We start from the raw sequence: 21194 nt of genomic DNA, 5'->3' as shown, positions 1-21194 counted from the left end.
AGCTTGTATATCTTTATGAGATAGACTCAGATTTCAAGTGATTTTTGAGAAAGTTATGCAAGGTTTTCCTGACTACATTAGAGATGCAGAGATGCCTTAAAGTTACATTTCTGAAAGTAATTACATTTACTGCTTTGCCAATTCAGTCTTCTAGAAGACTGTGACAAGTTTAGTTTCCTGTGATTTTTTAAAATAATTTACCTTTAAACATATGAATCACTGGATAAATTAAATGTCTTTTCTTGTAACAATAGCTATAATCTAAATGCTTTGTCTGGAATCCCATCAATACTGTACATTTGGCCAGCAAATGATTCATGTTGCATTAAATTACATTTCTGTTTTCCTGGGCTGCCTCTTCAAATTTTTTTGACACTTCAATTCATTAGGCAGATGGAGATGGAACATGTGACTGAAATATTTTGTTCAATAATACCTAAGTTCATTCCCTGCAAACCAGTGTAATCCACCACTCTTAGAGGAGGGTTGTTTCACTTCAGCACCTTTCCTAATAACAGGTTGAGGGCTGCCTTACAGAAATCCATTTCTGACAATTCATGCATGGTTGATTAAATAACTCTATTTAACCCCACCTTTCCCTTGATAAGTGCAAAGAAGCTGAAACTGAAAAGTTGTTGATTAAGATGATATTGGACAATTAATTATGCATGGTAATAACCTTTGACCCAAGAAAAATGCTTCCTTTTTCTTTTAATCAGACAAAATGAAAAGTGAGCAAATAATTGCATGTTCTTGTCTTCCAATCAAGCTGTAGGTAGAGAAGAGATGTTGAAATGAAATCAGACAGAACCATACTTAAAGTAACAATAATAATGAAGCAAATGCAAAAGAAGAAATAAATCTCTTGAAATTAATAATTATATTATCTTTTCACTTACTTCAGCATCATATAAACAAGTGAAACCTTCCTGACCTCTGTGTTCATACCTGAGTGAAGAGGACCCATCATTTAGGAATGATTCTGCATCTGATTCTTCACAGGCTGCTTCCTTTGTGTCATTATTTCTCACAGCGGGGGAAATATTTCATGAAGCCGCCTCTGCATGTGTGGAAAAAGGAGAAGAAAAACCCTCGCAGTGTGTTGCATTAAGCATCACACAAGAGGAATGTTTATACCTTCTCAGATCCCTCAGTCTTGAAAGTCATTATCTTCCGTGAAAAAGCAGTATCAGTTCTAGATTTCTTCAGCCATTTTGGATCCTGGGAAGTGATTTTGATCTTATTTTTCATGGAGTAAAACTGCATTGAACTTAATAAAATCCCAAAAGTGAGATGAGAATTTTGTATGGTTTGGTTTGGGGTTTGGATTTTTTTTTGGTGCATTCCATAATAATGAGTCAATCCTTCACTGCATAAACCAACATTTCTTGAGCTCAGGATCTTGATCAGCAGAAGCATGTGTTTCTAGCATTGTGGTGCCTGCCTCATGGTTTGGCAGGCTGGGTTACTGCGTGGCTCACCAGCAAGAGTGCCTCTCCTCTTGCAGCTCTCAGGGAGCTCTGCACAGCTCTTTAGCTGCACTGGGAAGTAAGGACTTAACTACTCATACCTTTAGTGCTCTGAGCAGTGTCATCTGAGGTGTTAGTAGAGGTGCCTATCCTTCAGCTACCAGAGTTTTGTAGGTATCTTAACTAGTGATGTTCAAAATAACACTACCAATTTACATACTGGTCAGTATTACCTGCCTTCTTTGATTTTGAAAAGTTCTACTTCCATGTGTTCTTATTCAGCTAGCTATGGCTACAAAGTGAAAATATTCAGAGCAGAGAATAATAAACATAAATAAGCTTATTTTTTAATAAGTCATTAAAACAGAAATAGGTCTTAGTCAAAATCATTAAAGCAGTTTTTTACAAGTAAGTTTGTTAAAAATTTCTGAGATCTCCTATGTAATTAGTTGAATGAGTTTGTTTATATGAGGTTCTGAGTACTTAAAGTGTGAGCCTTTATTGTACTCAGTACATATCTTTATTATAGAAGAATACAATATTATTGAAATACATTTTCAGATCAATGAATGATCATTAATATCCTTAGTCTTAAAATACCTTTCTAATGCTAGAAGTTTTCTTTGATTTTAACAAAGATTCAGAAATGTTCTCAAGTAAGTTTTTGTTTTATTTTGAACACCAAAATAATAATAGCTGCATTTAATTCAGTGTGTAACAAACTATTTATTTGACTCTGCATAAATGTTTTTCTTCCTTTTATAAAATCCTCATGCAGATATGAAGATTTTAATATTCTTTTTAGGAGTACCAGCAGGATATGCAACATATAGTGCTGAGGTGGGATGGAGTACATTGTTCTCTCATGAATATCACTTTTGATCACATCATTAAGTACACAATCCTGCATACAGATGAGCACGGTGTTTGTGACCCAGTGATGTGGATATTAATGAGCATCTTTCCTTGCATCTGACTTTGATCGAACTTTTCATCACCTTTGCTGTTTGGAGAGCTTTGCATCAATTCCAGTTAAGTCCTTGCAGAACTCGTTTAATTTCTTTTACATGACTGACCTTTCTCACACATGACTGGCTGTCACAAGCTGAAGAGACTGGTAGGTCTGGGTTTCTGAATCTTGAGCCATTTAATTGCATCAAGAGGCATTTTGCTGTAGGATAGGAGAGAATACCTGATTACTTAACTCATTACATGCTTTAAAAATGATCCTGAGAGGTCAGACACAGACTTTCTTTGGGTTTTTTGTTTGTGGTTTGGTTTGGGTGGGGTTTTTTTGGGGATATTCACATTTCTGGCTCCTGAAAAATAAAAATACCTAGACATAATTACTAATTGAATCAACATTCAATTTTAATGTTCAGAATGCATCTTAATCTTTAGGAACTACAAAGGAATACACCTTCATCAACTGTTAATACACCTTATTTACACTAGCTGTATACCTGGTCTTATATTCATTGGCTTTTCTAAATCAATCTACACTGTTCCCCTTTAAAACCAGACAGTTTTTCTGGTGATGAACAGCTGGAGTTAGTCTGACATTTGTAATATTCTTTTCATTGCAGTAAAGCTAAATTGACCATATATTCTATCCTTTCTGAAAGACTACCTTTTTTACTGATCTACTCTAAAATTAAAAAAAAAAAAAAAATGTTTTAGCAATAGTGATGTGTTCAATATGTTCAAACTCTGGGTTTTTTTGTTTGCTTTAGATTTAGGTTAGGATTCATCTGACACAAGGTAACATTTCTAAAACTTAAAACATCTAGTCTAAGCTAGTCTTTAGACTCCCTCTAATGCTCATGCAGAGAAATAGACTCCTCTAATTTGTCCCAATTATCTTGGATATCATAGGGTTTGATTAGTAGCTTCTGTTAATAACTGTTTTTCATCAAAGGAGCCTGAATGAGTATCTTAAACTTGATGCTTAACATTTTGATGGTTAAGACTAAGTGAGGCAGACACCACCCCATGAGTTGTGAGATACAGATTCTCTTTCAGTCCAGTACTGTACCAGATTTTTAAATATCTGAGACACATAAACCATGTAGAGCCTCTCCAGAGTCCTCTCCTCAGTGTCCTTCATGCTATTGATCAGCCTGGTATCTTTGTAAGCTTCAAAGATATCACCATACTCTATGTAAGTCCAGCTCTACACTAATTTCCCGCATGACTTATTATAGAAGCCCAAAGATGAGGACTGCTTGTAGCTTGTGTCAAAGAAAAATCTGCCACAATACCTGCTTAAGGAGTTAAGCAACAAGCACACCTGAATATCAGACTATTTGGGGTTTGGTTTTTTGTGGTTTTTGTTTTGTTTTGTTTTGTTCTGTTTGCATTAAGTATAAATGGAAGAAAAATCCAGACAAAGAACCCTGGAATGACATTTATGTGCAGCCCTCAGTGTGATAGTAAAGGTAATAATTCACTTTTTTTCACAGCTACAAGGCAACAGGAATTAAAAATGGTGAGATTCAGCTGGATGACTTCAGTCAACTAATCATCAAAATAGTTCAATTGGAAGAGCAGTTCTTGGACAATAGCCAGATAAGTGAATTCCCCACCTTTACCTTAATTTCTGACCAGAAATCTATGGGGACATGTGTAGCACATTAAAAAGATCAAACACATTCAAACATTGGCTCAGTTTTCTCTCCAGCTAATGGATGTTCTGTCACTTTCCATGCCACAGTTAAAATTAAAGCCTTCTTTCTCTATGAAGCCATCATTGAAGAAAATACTGTAGGGTGTATTTCTGTTTTAAGAAAATAATAAACAATTCCATGTTGTCTGAAGAAGGCACTAAAGCTTACATTTTATCCTTCAGATATATGTTAAAGAGATAAAACTTGATATTTTCATGGAACTATTTTATCAACCTTTTCACTGAAAAAAAAGGAGATTTCTTAAAATAAATCAGCAGATCACAATGCATTTTTATTTATATTTCTTTATTTCTCCAGTCTGAGGGCTAAGCTGATGCCAAACTGACCTGTGCAGAGCTGGGCTGTTAAAACTGAGCATCAATTCATTTATTACAAAGAGAAACAGAAAATAATTGGTTGACATGTTATTCCAAATCTTTCTGCAACTTTGATATGGAGCTGCTAGATTCCTTCTAGTATTTGATATAGTGGAATTATCCTGTGATATAGAACAATAAAAAATGTACAATAAGAGGAATACAGATGAGCTTAAGAGAGAATCATATTCTTTTTGTAGAAATGGAAACTATGGAAAAGTTCAGTTTGCACGTGACAATTAACAGCTATTTTTAATGTCACAGCTGGCATCAAGGAACTGCTGGGGAACATATTATTTCCTTCGTGAGGGTCTTCCTTTGAAAGTCATGAAGTTCTGCACTGTTATGCTAGACTCCTGTTTCTAACACCGAACTTATTTTCATTCAGGTATTAATGTGTGGTGCTGTGACTTGTTTACACATAAATCTTCCTGTGTGAACCACAAACAAGGAAAATGTTTGGAGATCTGTCAGTGTGCAGATGCAAAGCTGAGTTCAGGTGCTTCTGTGTCACTGATACACTGTGAATTTGAACCCTCACTTACCAGTTGTTTATTTGCCCACAAGTAGCTTATTTCCTTTTTTATCATACTAACCTTATGAGTAAATGCAACTGTATGAAGTACCTTGAAGCTGAGGTCTTACAGAACTGTGATATATTTCAAAGTTAAAACATCTGGAAAGCATTCGCTGCCTCTCCCCCAACAGAAAATGAGTGGACGGCTGGCCAGCCACTGGAAAACTTACTGCCAAGGACCATCATGAAAAATGAACTATCATCTCACCCATTAGTATGTTTTTTGTTTTTGCAGTGTTTTGTTGTTAGTTTTGTTGTTGTTCTTCCTAAACCTGGCTGGTTTTATTGTCTCTTGGCATGATCTGGTCACGTTGGAAAGTATTGTGATCATAAAGTTTTCAAGGTGGCACCTTCCCATAGAAAATCCATAGGAGACTTAATAGCATGATTAGTCCATGTACTAGTCCATGTTGTTACTGCCACATCAAATATGGGAACAGGTTGCTCACAGACACTCTAGAATATCTGTCCTTAGAGATGTTTAAAACGCTATTGGACAAGGACCTGAGCAGCTAGATCTAATGTGGAATTTATCCATTCTGAGTGGAGAGTTGGACCAGATGACATCCTGAGGGTCCCTTCCAACCTAAATTATTTTGTGATAGTATTATATTTCCAGGACAGTGAATGACCCACAAAAGTAAGATGAGACTGGGAACATTCAATTCACCAGGACCAGTCTGCATGGAAGATGATGGGATGAAACCCTTCCAAACCTTATGGTCTAGGCTCTAAATAGGTATTTATGCAATAGTTTAGCTTCAGCATTAATAAAGGAAAGTGCTCTCCCTTTCCCACCTTCTCCAATTTTAAACTATTTTATGGCCAGGAAAGTGTACAGCAACGTAGAAGAGCTTTACATTGCAAGTCTCCTGATGTTCAGGAGTGCTTTGTTTTTCAGGATTTGCTGATGTTCAGGATTTGCTTCCCTTTTCCTGGGCCACAGATTTACTACTCTCGTGTAAAAGAGTGTTATCTTTACCTCTGTTGGAAAGTACCACCTGTCAAAGGAAGACAGGGAGCGCTCAGTTCTCAGTGAATAGACATGTAGCCCTCCTGAATTAATTGTTCAGTCAGTTGCTTTCTGTCTGCCAAATCTTTCCTGTTCCCTGTCACAAAGTAACACTCTCAAAGATACAAAATTTTTCACTTCCTAGATTCAGTGTTCAAAATTAGCTATTATAGGTTATAGTGATAAATAAGTATTTGGCTTTATTCAGCTGTTCAAGTATAGTTCTTGACTGTATGTGCCTAGCTTAGGTGCTCTGTATTATATTCTTGAGGCCAAGCATTTTTGTTAAGAATAGCAATCCCTGAAAGAAAGTAGCTCAAGGGATTTGGCTTTAGCTCACCAATATCTACTAAGGTGCGTTATTAGCAGAGCCAGAAGGATACACAAATATTTAGACTCTCAGACCATTTTTCTAGCCACAAATCCCCTCAGGCAAGAATAGATTAATTTTTAAAATTCCTTTCCATGATAACATAGTTGGCTCAGGTTTAACAGACACTATGTTAGAAGTTGGCAATGCTAAAATGAGAAAGTTCTGCTGTCTTCTAGGATAACAAACAGTTATGTGAGTATGTATTATCAAATGTCTACATGTATGTCTACAAACAAACTTCAAGCTTTTATTCCTGATCTGGGTAGCTGGTTTTTATAAAGATAGGGAAACAAAGATATATAGACTTCTGCCAATGCTCTATGACTGTTTTGCTTCCCAGTGTGCAAATAGCTTCAAGAACAAGGTGTTCTCTGACTTTCCCTCCCAAGGTCTTTCCTTTAGTTTAATTCCTAGTGACACTGGCTCAGTGTTGTAGGGGCAGTGCAGATGGTAAATTCACACTTGTCCCATGTTTTGCACCTTGTCAGAACCTGCCATGGTATGGATTCTCTGGGAGTGACAGTATTATTAAACATCTTCTGGTGGAAGCTTCAGAAATCAACACTCAGCTCAGATATGCCATGGAGAGCTGTAATTTTTTTTTTTTTTTCCTTTGAGAACAGAAGAAAAACAACAGCTCTCTGCTGTGATACAGAACTAAAGAAGGACAAAGGAGCCTAAGAGAATTCCTGTTTTGGAAATACTCTGTGGTAATATAGTATAGTAGGAAAAAAAAACCAAAACAACAAACCTTTGAGAAAGGGAGAGTGAAAAAAATCTCAGTGATCAAGATTTTCAGGGTAATAAAAGCCTTGATATTTGTTAACTTTGATTAAGGTTCAGCATATTGAAAGCTCAGATGATTTATTTCAAGAGAATTGTCCCTATCCCTTTGACATCACAAACACACAGCCTTAACTTAATTAGTTGGGAATCTGGAATCATTATGTTGGCATCACAAGAATTATTTTAGCTTTATACAATCATCCAGAAAATCAGAATCAGACTAAGTGTGTCATCAACGCACATAATCAGTACTGCATGGATTATGAATGGAGCAAACACCTTTCCTACCCAACAGATTCATTCACCAAAAAAGACCCTGGAAGAAATTTGCTGTTAAATCAGAGGAACATCATTTCACATGTGAGATTTTAAGTAATAGCACTGAAGAAAATGGCACCAACTGAAATAAATGAAAAGGCTTGCTCATTTATGTTTTCCTGCTTTCTCCTCTACTTCTGGCTAATGAGTGGAAACTACACAACAATTCTGAAAATTGCCTAATGATAGCAACTAGTTTTGCTGGTCTCAGGAGCCAAGGAGATTGCTATCATGTTTTATACACTATTACTTTAGAGATCTTACTTTTGGCTGTACAAGGTCTTGGCAAATATTTAGTGACCAAAAGACCTGCCTTACCAGGTTTGTGCATCAACTTACCTTCATGATGATTTCATATATTCTATTAGTAGCTGCAGAATCTCAAGATTCAAGATTTTAGAGCAATGTTACATTCTCTTAGGCATGGTGGGATAAATTTTCAGCGTGATCAGATGTGAAGACCCAAAATGCATGTCTTCCTCTCCACTCATTAGGGAAAGGAGGAATTGTTTCAGGACTTGGCAGGAGTTCGTGCTTCAAAACCATTAGCTTGTGTCAACTAAGCTTCTACACAATAAAACACCCTATAAGATTCCCCAGATTTCTACTTGCACTGAGATCTCTAGGAAATAATACAGTCCTCTGCATGATAAGTGGATGGGTGTCATAATAAAGGGGTCTCCTGTTTCCATCCTTTACCTCCCTCCCCCTTTGCCACTCTTCTCTGCACCAAGAGCACCACGTTTAGTCATCCCGCTTCTTTCAACCACACTGGAGAGCTGATACTCCATCTCTTTTCTGCTCTGAACCCTGCAAACCAACAGCACTGCCGAGGGGAACATGTCTGTCCTGTGGAGGGGAGCTGGGCTCAGAGCAGCACACTGGTGTGAAGGTGATGAAGGTGGGAAGTAATGAGATCCTGAGGGATGAAACATGAAGAGCAGGAGTTCAGTCTTTCTTACAGGATTGCCTCTCTCTCCTTTCACCCTGCCAGCCCTCTTGTTTCTCTGGATCACTGGCTTCAGTTTCTGGGCTGATCTTTCTCTGAATAACTAAAATGTACTTCTACTCTTAACTAGGGGTATTTTAACCAGGGGGGGAAAAAAAAAAGAAAAAAAGAAAAAAAAGAAATCAGATTACCTCTTTCTGATGTTTTGAAGATATTCCAATGCTCCTCTTCCCAGATTCTCCTTCTCTCAATCTCATTAGAGGTTTTGAACCCTGTGTTGACATTTGTACACAAACCAGATGACACAGCATTTGCACAGCCTGGGGAATAAGGAACCTCTTGAGCTGCATTGGTGTTTGAAAGAACAGACACCTTCTGCGTCCGTTCCTGCTCCAGTATCCCAGCCTTGCTGTCTGCCATGGGCTCTCCTGGCCTCAGCTGAATCACTTATTTGTATAGTTGAGTTCAGGCTAAAGGGTTGGGAGTTGTCCAGTGAAAGGTATTCATTATCACTCTTTTAACCTTTTTCTGCTTATTTTTTATTTTATTTTTCTAATGGATCCCCAGCTGTGCTTACCTGTCAAGAGTAACAATGCTTTTCCTAGAATAAAACCTGAAGGAGTAATCTTGGCAATGTTCAAGCACGTTAATTTCCCAAATAACTGTAATGTGTGGCAGTCAGAGATGCTGGTCTGTCAATATGAGTGCGTGGTTTTGCATTCGATTGCAGTGCTGATGAAAACAGAAATGAAACCACATGGTGTGTTGTGCTGGACTAAAAAATGTAGACTGCTTTTCCTCAGTTTCCTCCAGCCACGCTACTATGATTTTGGAGTAGGTATGCTGATGCAACTGACTTTGCCGTATAAGTGTATTTATGCCCATTTCTGCGGGAGATGTCCCTTGTACCCCTATGCTAAGTGACTTACTTACACTACAAGATTTACCAAATGACCACTAGCTTCAGCAGGGCTCAGGTTCCATCCCTGAAGAATGCAAATTAGGAGAGCAACTTGCAGTGACACAGATGGCACAGCAAATTAAGAAAGCAGTACACATGTTTTACAGGGGAAAAAAAAACCCCTTTTAATTTAAAACAAAGAAAATAAAGAAGATCCAGAATGAACTTATAATTGAAGTTTAATTGTCACCTTCCATAAAAGTAAAAGTGCATAAGAAGCTTTAAGAGCAAGCAATCACAGTTAAAAGCATAACATGAGCATCTGGTTCTTCCATATAATGGATGGTATGTTAATATATGATCTAAACATCATCTCTAATGTTTTATAAACAAAGATAAATTAACAGGATCAATTTTGCCTAGCAAATATTCTCCACCTAAAAGGATAATCTTTGAACACTAATAAAATAAACCACAAATCATATTTACTCTTGGGCTTACTCTCTTGCTGCAATTTAGCCTAGCTTGAGACAATATGGCAAACTCTATTAGTAAAAGCATAATTTACTTTTTTTCTCCAAAGAATTAGTTTTCCTTTAAGGTGTTTTGCATAGATACAGTTACTCTCAGAGTAAATGGATTAATGATAATTAATATTTACTCATTAAGTAATTTAATTAAATAATTAACTTTATCTGAGTTTTCCGTAACATATGCTTCCAGTTCTATGAGCATTCATGCATTAAAGATTACAACTGTTTTTTGTATCTAACAAGAAGATATTTATTCATAAAAGAGAATAGGTATATTATGATGTCTATACATGATTAGAATTATGAGGCTTGTATGCACATGGTAATTCAAAGCCAAGATGATTTCCTGAATTAAGATTCCTGTCCAGAATAATCACAAGTAGTGCAATGTACTTCACAGGTGGAGAGGCTGTTCTAAATATATTTGGTTTTGACTCAAAATCCATTCATAGAGCACTTAGTATGAATGTTCTAGGTGGGGTAAGAAATGGAAATTCCATTCCACATTGATACGTTACTTTCTCAGTGAATCAGTAGATAAAGGTCATCCAGCAAACCAGCTGAAAAAAAATCCCCTCACTATGAAGAACTGTGCATATGTTTACATGATCACAAGCAACTGAAGACATGTTCAGAGGTTTTCTCCTCTCAGATGGAGATTCCTGCTCCTCAGCTGATAAGTTGTTGCAGCTGACCCTTTTCACTGAGACATGTACAGTCAGTCAGTTCCAAGGTCTTACCTGAAAGAAAATTAACATTCTCTTGAAAAGTAAGAGTTTCTTTGAGTACTTCTAACTACATCTTTTGTCTAGGCAAACTGCCAGAAAACTGAGAAGGTCAGAAAATAGGTGAGCAGAGACATGCCTAAACTGTACCTGCCAAACTTCTACAGTGAAAGAGAAAGAAAGAGAAAGAAAGAGAAAGAAAGAAAGAGAAAGAGAAAGAAAGAGAAAGAAAGAAAGAGAAAGAGAAAGAGAAAGAGAAAGAAAGAAAGAAAGAAAGAAAGAAAGAAAGAAAGAAAGAAAGAAAGAAAGAAAGAAAGAAAGAAAGAAAGAAAGAAAGAAAGAAAGAAAGAAAGAAAGAAAGAAAGAAAGAAAAAGAAAGAGGGAGAGAGACACCAATTAAATAATCTGGTCCTTTGGTTTCAAATGGGAAAACAATGTATATGGATTTTTTTCACCCAGGTGCCAAATCTAAATTCTTAGTGGTACCATATAGCAAAGAAACCACCAACAGACATAAATGTTGCATGCCTTACCTAGAACCAAAGGGAGACATTATTTCCCACTGATGGTGTTTAATGATTGATTGTGTGTCTTAGAAAAGAAAACAAAGAGGCAAAACCCCAAATCAATAACAAAATCCCCTAGAGCTGAGATGATTAAGGGATGGGAACATCTTTCATATGAGGAAAGGCTGGGAGAGCTGGGACTGTTCAACTTGGAGAAGAGAAGGCTCAGGAGGGTTTTATCCATCTGTATAAATACCTGATTAGAGGAAATGAAGATGAGGGAGACAGACTTTTCCTGGAGGGACCGAGTGATAGGACAAGAAGGAATTAATTAAAAAGAACAAACAAAAAAACCAAAAAAAAACCCTCAAACCACATCAAATTCCATCTGAACACAAAAACCCACTTTATACTGTGGGGGTGACAGCACAGTCACAGGTTGCCCTGAGATACTGCAGAGTCTCCATCCTTGGAGATATTTAAAACCCAGCTGGACACTGTCCTGCCCACTCTGCATTAGCTGAACCTGCTTGAGCAGGGAGTTGGGATTGTTGATCTCAAGAGGTCCCTTCCAGCCTCAACGATTCTTTGATTCTGTGATTCTGTGAATTAGTTGTAACTTAAAACATGACAAGATTTGTGTAGTTTTAAAGTTTTAAACTTTATAGCTGATTCCACAGAAATATTTTTCATGAAACATCTTACCTTTGTCTTCCTGATACCAACCCAGAAAAGACAGTAAATTTAGATGGATGGACTTTCATTAGCATTCCTCAAAATGTCATGTCAAGGGGATGTTGCCCTGGAAACCCTGAAGGTTGAACAAAAGGGACATCTCAAGTAGCTAGTCTTTGGGGACTGTATTCCACCGCCTCCTTTATGGAGGAATAAGGTCAAGAAGGCAATCTTATGAAACCTTTCTCCTTGCCTTTAAATGCAGATGTAGACAAGCAGGATTCTCACAATGTCTTCACCTTTGTTGCCAAGATTAATCTGTATAATTTAGACATAGTATAGATATCTGTATTAGAAGGTCAGTCACTCCAACTTGGCTTTTCAGTAAATGGCAGAAATGATCACCCAGAAGATGGCTGAGATCATAGTGCCTTTCAGAGGGGGAATTTAATCCACCTTCCTGTATTGCTGACAAAAAGTTAAGATTACTGTGCTCCAACTTAAATGCCTGATACATAGGATTAATCTTGTATGTATATACCCAGGTGCTACATGATGGCATCCTGCAATCCACAGTACCTGGTAAGTGAAAAAATAATGTGGGAAAAAAGTCTTTAAAAGTTTGTGCAATGAGCTACAGTCCTCTGTGTTTTAATAGAAGCATACCAGAAAAAACTACTTAGTTTTCTTTCTCCCTGTTCGTGCAAATTTTCTTCATACTCTTTCTACTTAGGAAATCAAGCAGATAATTCTCCATAAGCCAGGCCCTCATTAAAAGATCTTGTGCTACCAAGTACTCACAATGGGATTCATCACAATTAACTTTAGATCTGTAGTATATGAACATCAGCATTTGAGCAAGACATCTCAGCATGGTCAGGAGACCAGCTCCCACTCTAAGCTACTTGAAACTTCATTTTTTTCTAAGCAATTTCATTATTGTTTGTTTGTTTTCCTGAATATGCTTTAGTTAGTCAAGTGTCTGGGGTTTGGTTTCTCTGGTTTTGTTTTTCTTTTAAGTTTAACTAAGGTAAGGGAAGAGGAAAAAGGAAATCTTTTTTCAGTTAATTTTTGGGGGTTGGGTTCTCAAAAACAATGCTTACAGGAGAGCAAATGGGATCAAAGGCTTATCTAAAAGAAATATTTTTAAAAATAATAAAAAAAACCCAAACAAACCCCAAAACCATTCAAACCCTCCACAGTAAACAGCATTCCTCACCAGCTCTACTTGTTTATGAATAACTCTCTTATCCTATAGTCTCCCAAAGCATACCCTTTTTTCACCTGTAAGACAAGATCCTGGCTGTAAGTAAGCATTACTAGGTTGAATTTTAAGAGAATAGTGGGAGACAACACTCCGGTTCCATGCTGGGCATTTGCTGGTGAGTCCACCCTTGAATACAGGGGGTGAATGAAACAAATGAAACAAAAAAAATAGGGAGAATGATGCTAGATGCTTGACATGCCAGACAAAATTATCTGTTCAGTGTTTTATTTCTCCTCCCCATCTGAATTGTTACACAATATATTGAGTTTAAGAGCTCAAGGTAGTTTTTGTAGCCACTGCCTGACTGATGCTCCCTCTGATTAACACTAAATACAGGGGTAGATCCCTGTCCTCAGAGGAAGGAAGAAAAACTATTTTGGCACTTCTGTTTGAATCTGTCATCATCGAGGGGTAGCACATCATGTATCAATGCATGTCTGAGGCACTAGGACTCATGTATGGATGAAGAGGATCTGGCAGGCAAGATATCTGATAAATCTGCCCCGAGTAAGATCAGTGCACCCAAACAGGAACAGAGCAGTGGTTACTCATGCTGCGACTGAGGTTGAAAATGTATGATCCTGACTTTGCGACCCTGTAACCCAAGATGATTGACAATCCACCAGCAGGCCCATTTTCTTCTCGTAGGAAAACAGCAACAGCTGTCTCTGAAGCAACCTACAGGAAACAGGTAGTAATATGTCTTCAGTCATCCTTTCACCAAGCAAATTACAGTATTCTGGACAGGGTAAGAAAGAGGCCATCTGTTATTCCTCTTGATGAAATGTTTAGTGTGGGAACATTTTTTACCTTGCAAGGTGGCCTCAGAGGCGTAATGCAGCTCTACCACACATCTGTCTGTCACTAAGACATTACTTCAGCTACTAACCCCTCCTCTCCTGATCACATTAGATTGATTTATGTCTCAGTTTTTTCTTTTCTTCTTTTCCCCAACACTTTTTTATAATTGCAAGGAGTTTGGGTTTTTTGGGGTTGTTTTGTTTTGTTTTGTTTTTACATCTGTCACTGTGGAGCAGCTAAATTGTCCTGACAACTCTTTCAGCTGATGTTCTATACTAAAAATTCTTCTTCATACATTGGTTTGCTATTGGACATTTCCTCTGTTTAACATACATTTCAGTGGAAAGTGGACTGGATTTCCAACATATTGATGTGAATTTTCTGTTTATAACAACATTTCTCCTCCCTTTATTCTTCCATAATTTGAAGGGCAAGCAATCTACCTCTGGTCTTTTTGGAATAGGTGAAAACTTTTCCCCAAATGAATGTCCTGCAGAATTGTGCAGGGATGATTTTTATAGGGTTTTACAGAAGTGTATGAAAGAAAAACACCCTTCAAACCTCTAGAGAATAATAGAAAATTGCCTAATGTCTACAGGTTTTTTGAATAGTCTAGTAGAAATCTGTGCCATACGCAACAGTATCTGATTAATTCTCATTTCATAAAAAACATTCTCTATTAGTAACAATCAGGTTCTTCTATGAGATAATAATATATTTTGTTAGCATAGTCCTAACGGTACATAGCATAACTCAACAAAACACAAAAGTACTATTAAGTACTTAGCCAAATAAAGGTGTAAGTCAAGAGCTAAGATATCTGCCCCAAAACAATACATGGAATTTTTGTTTGGATAGATGTACATGGATTCTCCTTCAGCATCACACTAAATGTTGCCCGACAGGTAGTTTAAAAAGAAACCTCTATAAATTATTACTCCCATGTGCAATGCTAGAGGGCCAGTGATATGTCTTCCACATCAGACCTATTGCTTGCAAACTGAGTGGTACTTGCTTGAGTAATCCCTAACAGCTCATGAACATTGGAACCACTGAACAGCATGAGCAGATCATTTTCCTCTCTGATTGCTATAAAAGGGTAGGTTCAGTTATTTCTCTGGAATTCTGCAGGACAGCATTTATAACTAGTTGGGCTGCTTCAGTCCTGGCTATATGTAATGCTCACTCATTCTATGTAGGTCACCTGACCTTCTAATTTGATGCTTTGAAATACAGCATCCTCCAGAAGTCCCGTCTTATGTGTTAAATATGTAACTGTTCCTTCAAAACTCTTGGTTTTACCCTTGAAAAATTAAGTATCTGAAGCTTTCCCAAGACAAAAACCAGGCAACAGCAAGCAATTCCAAGAACAGGTCAAGCTTGAAAAGAATAAATGAATGATAGCAACTATATTGCAAACTCTTGACCTTTGCATACATCTCTTAATGGCTATAGTTCTTCAAATGTTTTAAATTTCAGTCCAGCATGGTTGGCCACTGAAAAGTACTGTGGCTTACAGCTGACAAAACAGGGAACAGATTTGGTCCAACAGGCAATATGAGAGATTCTTTAGGTTATTAATTTTCCCATCATCCTCCTTTTTCTCTCAAAAAATGGTCTATTTTATTAAACATTACAACGTATTAAAAACACAGTATTTTTATTCTGATGTGTGACATATGCATTCCACCAGCATTATCTGTTTCAATAGTTTTTGTACTTTAGACATTATAGTTTGTAATATATCTGCCTCCATCCTATGTTTCTGTGTTTAGAGGAGTGAAACAACCCCGAATAATATATATGATTAGCTCTACCTGCCTTGTCCAAAATGTGCTGATTCTGCTGGAAAACAGTTTTATTGTCTGTCATGGGCTTTGGCCTAAGCCAGAACTATTCACAGAATTAAGACAGGCCCTAATTCAGTTTTTTTTTCCTTACTGAGGGAAAGATTTAAGCCACTGAACTCAAAAGGATTAAGCGTTTGCAGAAAATAGAGCTGTTGGTTAAATACTTTCCTAAAGGAAGCCTTTATGCAGACCTCTGCTGTTCTGCTTTTATTCTTCCAACAAACAACTTTATTTCATGGTCACTTTCTAACAAAGATTAATATTAATACATTTTTAATGTTCAGATTGTCTGGATTCTTTTTGACTCAGTTTGACTGATTCTTTACATGAATCAGGACACTATACTTCTAGTTGCTTTTCCTTCAGTTCTGTTTCTCTATTTTTAATCATTCATAAAAATGTAAATGAGAAACCAACAATATTCTCATGTTGAAGCCCTGTTTTGTATGCATGAAAATCAATGGTAAAGTGTTTATTGAATTAAATGGAACAGTATCTGGTCCTTTATATGTATTGATCTAATAAAATAAGGTCTTAATTATTTGCTATTTGGAGAGTTCAGCATATCCTTACGGTATCCGTAGAACTGATAAAATCAGACAGCATGATATGAAATGGCAAGGTGGCCATTGATTTTCAAGAGGAAAAGAATACAAACCTTTTGTATATTGTGTGCTTTTGTCCAAGGGCTGATTCCATGTTAACAAGTAGGGTGGAGCAGCAGAGGGAGATCTGGAAAGTGAAACAGTTTGTGAAGATAGTTTAAGGTCCACACAACCTGTTGTTCAAGGTTTTTATTTAAGTCTGCCTTGATATTAACTCATGGACTGAATACATGTCTGTGGCTTGAGAACTGTTCCGAAACAGATCTTCCAGTGTATTTTCATGTAAAAAGAATGTAGTGTGCATGCACAAAGAGCACCCTCTGACACGAACCAAAACATCATTGGTATGAACCAAAGCACATTGAGGTGTATTTTGAAAGGTTCTTTTCAAAAGAGCATTCTTGACCTGAAATCAAATGCTAGCGAGATGGGAATGTCAGTGACTGAGCAAGAAGGATGTCCTTTTGAGTTGTTAGAGCTGATGACATCATAACCTGAGGCGGAAAAACAAAATAATGTTAGGAACACAGAAGATGGAAATGTGCTTTTACATTACATGGCTGCGAAAGACCATATTTATCTCATAAAGTAATATGATTAAAAAATATTTCAAATATTTAAAATGTGTTTATGTTTAAAACAAGCTAAAGATAGTTCTTCAGCCATTTCTTAAGGAGCTTTTAGTGGAAATGCTGATGTAACCTCAGATATAAAGGTATGAATGCCGTATGTCTTACTTGACTTTAGTCACTGAACTTGGCTAGATTTCTCAAGAGTTGGCATAAATATATATAAATAAATGTACTGAAGAAGAATCTGCTAGAATTAAAAGTAAAAGAATGTTATCTAGAAATGATGAATTTGGTACCTAAAATTGTTATAACTATTATTATTATTTTATCTTTCTTTATTTGAGATAAAATCATAAGATTGTAAAGAACCAGCCATTTCCCACAGTGTTCCTCCTCTTTATAAGAAAGGACAGGCTTTTAAATCATGCTGTGGGTTTTGTTTCAAAGCCTGAAATTCACAGAGTTAGAAAAATTTCAGATATATGCTTTTGACTTCTTCTATCCCTTCCCCCCTTTTAAAGAGGCGCCATAGAATAACATTGGTTAGGGGAGGCATGAGACTATTTTGACATAGAATCAAATAACAGCCCAGGTTGGTAGGGACCTTGAAAGATCATTTTTTCCAACATTTTGTGGGAAAGGCAGCATAGATGAGATTATCTAAGCACCCTGTCCAGTCGCATCTTGAAAAACTCCAGTGATGTAGACTCTACCACATCCCTGTGGAGGTTGTTCCAGTGATTGTTCTCACTGTAAAGAATTTCTTTCTTATATCAATATGAAGCCTCTCCTGCTGCAACTTGTACCCATTGCCCCTTGCCTTTGCCATGTGGCTTCCTGTGAAGAAAGAGCCTCTGTCCTCTTTGTAGCCACCCTTTAAGTACTGGAATACTGTGATGAGGTCCTCCCTGAACCTTCTCTTCTGCAAGGAGAAAAGACCTAACTCCTTCAGCCATTCCTCATAAAGCAGGTTCTCCAGCCCTTTGATCATCTTCGTAGCCCTCCTTTGGACTCTCTGCAGTCTGTCCATGCCTTTTTTGAATTGTGGGGACCAGAACTGGACACAGTACCAACAAGTGCTGAGTAGAGTGGAATGATCAGGGTTCTATTTCTGCCCTTGCAGATGCAACTGGGGAACTGATTTGTCATTGAGCTGCAGAGGCTCGCTGCTGACTCATATTCAGATGGTTGTCCACCAGGACCTCCAGGTCCCTTTCAACAAGGCTGCTCCCCTGCCACACAGATCCTAGCCTGCACTGGAATCTTTGGCTATGACATCCCAGTTACAGGATTTTGCACTTGTCTTCGTTAAACCTCATACAGTTGTTGTTTGCCCACTCTTCCAGCCTGTTCAGGTCTCTTTTTAAGATGTCTCTCCCTTCTGATGCATCCTCTTCACCACTCAGTTTAGTGTCATCAACAAGCTTGGTGAGTATGCTTTTAATCCCATGATCCAGATAATTTATGAAGATGTTGAACAGTGTGGGGTTCAGTACTGATACTTGGGGGACCACACTTGTGACAGGCTGTCAGCCTGAGTAAAAACTATTGATCACCACCCTCAGAGTATGGCCAGTTTCCTACCCATCTCAGAGACCACCCGTCCAATCTGTGTCTTGCCAGTTTGTTCAGGAAGAGGCTGTGGGAAACAGTGTCAAATGCTTTGCTTAAGTCCAGGTAAACATTATCCACTGCTCTCCCAGGGTTGACAGAGAATGTTATTTTACTGTAGAAGGCTATCAGGTTAGTCTGGCATGATTTGCCTTTGGCAAATCTTTGCTGGATTTTCCAAATCACCTGCTTCATTTAGTTTGTGATAATTTCTAGTATTACTTGTTCCATTACTTTTGCATGAATTGAAGTTAGACTAATGGGCCTCTAGTTTTCTGGGTCCTCTATTGGCCCTTCTTGTAGATGGGTATGATATTTGCCCTCCTTGAATCATCAGGAATATCCCCTAATCATCATAACTTTTCAAAGATTATAAGACAGTGGCCTTGCAACAATGCCAGCCACTTCTCTTAACACTCTGGGGTGGATTCTGTCCAGGCCCATAGATTTATGTGGGTTAAACCCTTGCAAGAGGCCGCAGACCGGCCTTTCCTCTTCCACTGTTGGGTTGACGTGTTTTGTTGTAGCTACCTGATCATGTGATCCAGGGTCCAACTACAGCGGTAAATACAGAGGCAAAGAAGGCATTGAGAACATCTGCCTTGTCAGCATTATTAGTGACCAGTTTCCCTGCCCTGTTTAGCAATGGGCCTATGTCTTCCCTGTGCATCTGCTTACTGCTCACATCTCTGAAAAACCCTTTGTTGTTTTTCTTGATATGTATGTCCAATTTCAGTTCTAGCTGAGCCTTAGCCTTCCTGACTTCATCTCTGCATGCCCTAGCAAGGTTCTTGTAGTCCTCGATGGTTATTTCGCTGCCTTTCCTTGGCCAGTATGCTTCTTTTTTGCTTTTAAGCACAGTCAAAATCTCTTTGTTAGGCCAGGACGGTCTCTTTCCTGCTTTCTTCCTTTCCCTTGGTAGGGAAGTGACTGTTCATGTGCTTCCAGGAGGCTGTTCCTGAATAACTCCCAGCACTCACAAGCTCCTTTGCCCTCCATGGTTGCTTGTCATGGAATCCCTCAAAGCTGGGCTTTGAGTGTATTGAAGCTGGGTCTTCTAAAATCCATGGTCTTTGTCCTACTACTGGTGTTCAGTATGCTCAGCGGGATCTTAAACTCCACAATGTTGGCACTGTATCCAAGGCTACTATTGGCAGTTATGTTGTCAAGTAAGTCTTCTCAGTTTGTAAGTAGTAAATCCAGCAATGCACTGTTCTGAGTTGGCACGTTCAGCATCTGTAGCAGGAAGCAGTCCTCAACGCATTCCAGGAACCTGATGGATGACTTGTGCACCGCTGTGATGTTTTCCCAACAAATGTCTGGGTAATTGAAGTCACCCATGAGGATCAGGTTCTGTTGGCTCAAGACATCCTTGAGCCGCTGAAGTAAGGTTTCATTAGCCTCATCTTCTTTGTCTAAAATTCTTTCATTTAAAACTATAACTTAGAACTTGTAAAGAGATGGAAAAGCTGAAGGTGGGGTGGGGGGGAGGCTAGAGATATGATTCCTGTCATTATTCTTTTCTTATTTTTATTAGTCACATAATTGTTGGAAGACATGCTTACATGAGCATGTTGCCTTGTGGGACATGCCATCTTGATGGAAGAAGGCATATGCCCAAAACAGCTTGCAATTTATCTGAAAACAGGATGCAAGAAAAAAGAGATAATCAGTTTTGGTCCTGAATCTTAAAAATATGCCTGAAGTCCTACCACAATTAATAGCATTACTCATTCATTTGAAATAAAGCATGGATTACATATCTTACTGAGCAAGCAACCACACAGGGAAGATGAAGGAAATAAAACAGGTAAGAGTAGCAACACAGTAAGATACAGTGACTCTAGACATGTTGGTATCTTGTAGTGGAGGATGATATGGGGACATCTGGCTTGACTGCATCTGAAGGCAGGTTGGGCTCAGAACAGCACATCCCAAAGAAAGCACCTCTCTTAGAGTCCATGAGTGCTCAGACTGGGTGGTGTCTCAGAATAGCTTACCTGATGTCAGGAAGAGCTGTGTATTTCCACAAGATATATTGCAGTCCTTCTTTTAGATGGGCTATTTCAGGTCACTGGTAGCTCAGGGAGTGCTTCACTATGCTCTGCTGAGCAGCATACATGAGCTATTTGGCTGACCCAGATTAATTGAAAGGTATTCTGTTCTCTGATTTTGGTTTGTTTAATTTTTTCCCCAACCTTACTGAAAGACTTTGGGTATTTTCATTCACTTTAAATACATAAGGCCAACCATCTAACTTTACCAAATCTCAGATATTTGTAATTAGGTGATTACGGGGCAATTTATGTATTATTTCCTCTAGCCCTCTTCTTGTCTGTTCTTTCACACGCATAAGGAACCTCAAATAGGCATCAGTGCCTGTTTATTGACAATGAAAGTAAATCAAATATTTTTTTTCTTGCCAATGTAAATTGTGTTGTATGATTTCATTCCCAAAATCCTTTGAAGGCACACATTTTCTACCAAATATTGTGATATATTTCTTCATTGTATATGAGTCAATATATTCTCCTAGAACCATGAAGAAATTAAGATTTGTCTGCATAGACCAAATATTTGTGAGTAGAGTCCATAAAATCTAGCAAATAGTGGATTAGTAG

This window comes from Pelecanus crispus, chromosome 2 (assembly GCF_030463565.1).
Source record: "Pelecanus crispus isolate bPelCri1 chromosome 2, bPelCri1.pri, whole genome shotgun sequence".
Lineage (NCBI taxonomy): Eukaryota > Metazoa > Chordata > Aves > Pelecaniformes > Pelecanidae > Pelecanus > Pelecanus crispus.
This window is presented reverse-complemented; position numbering follows the sequence as displayed.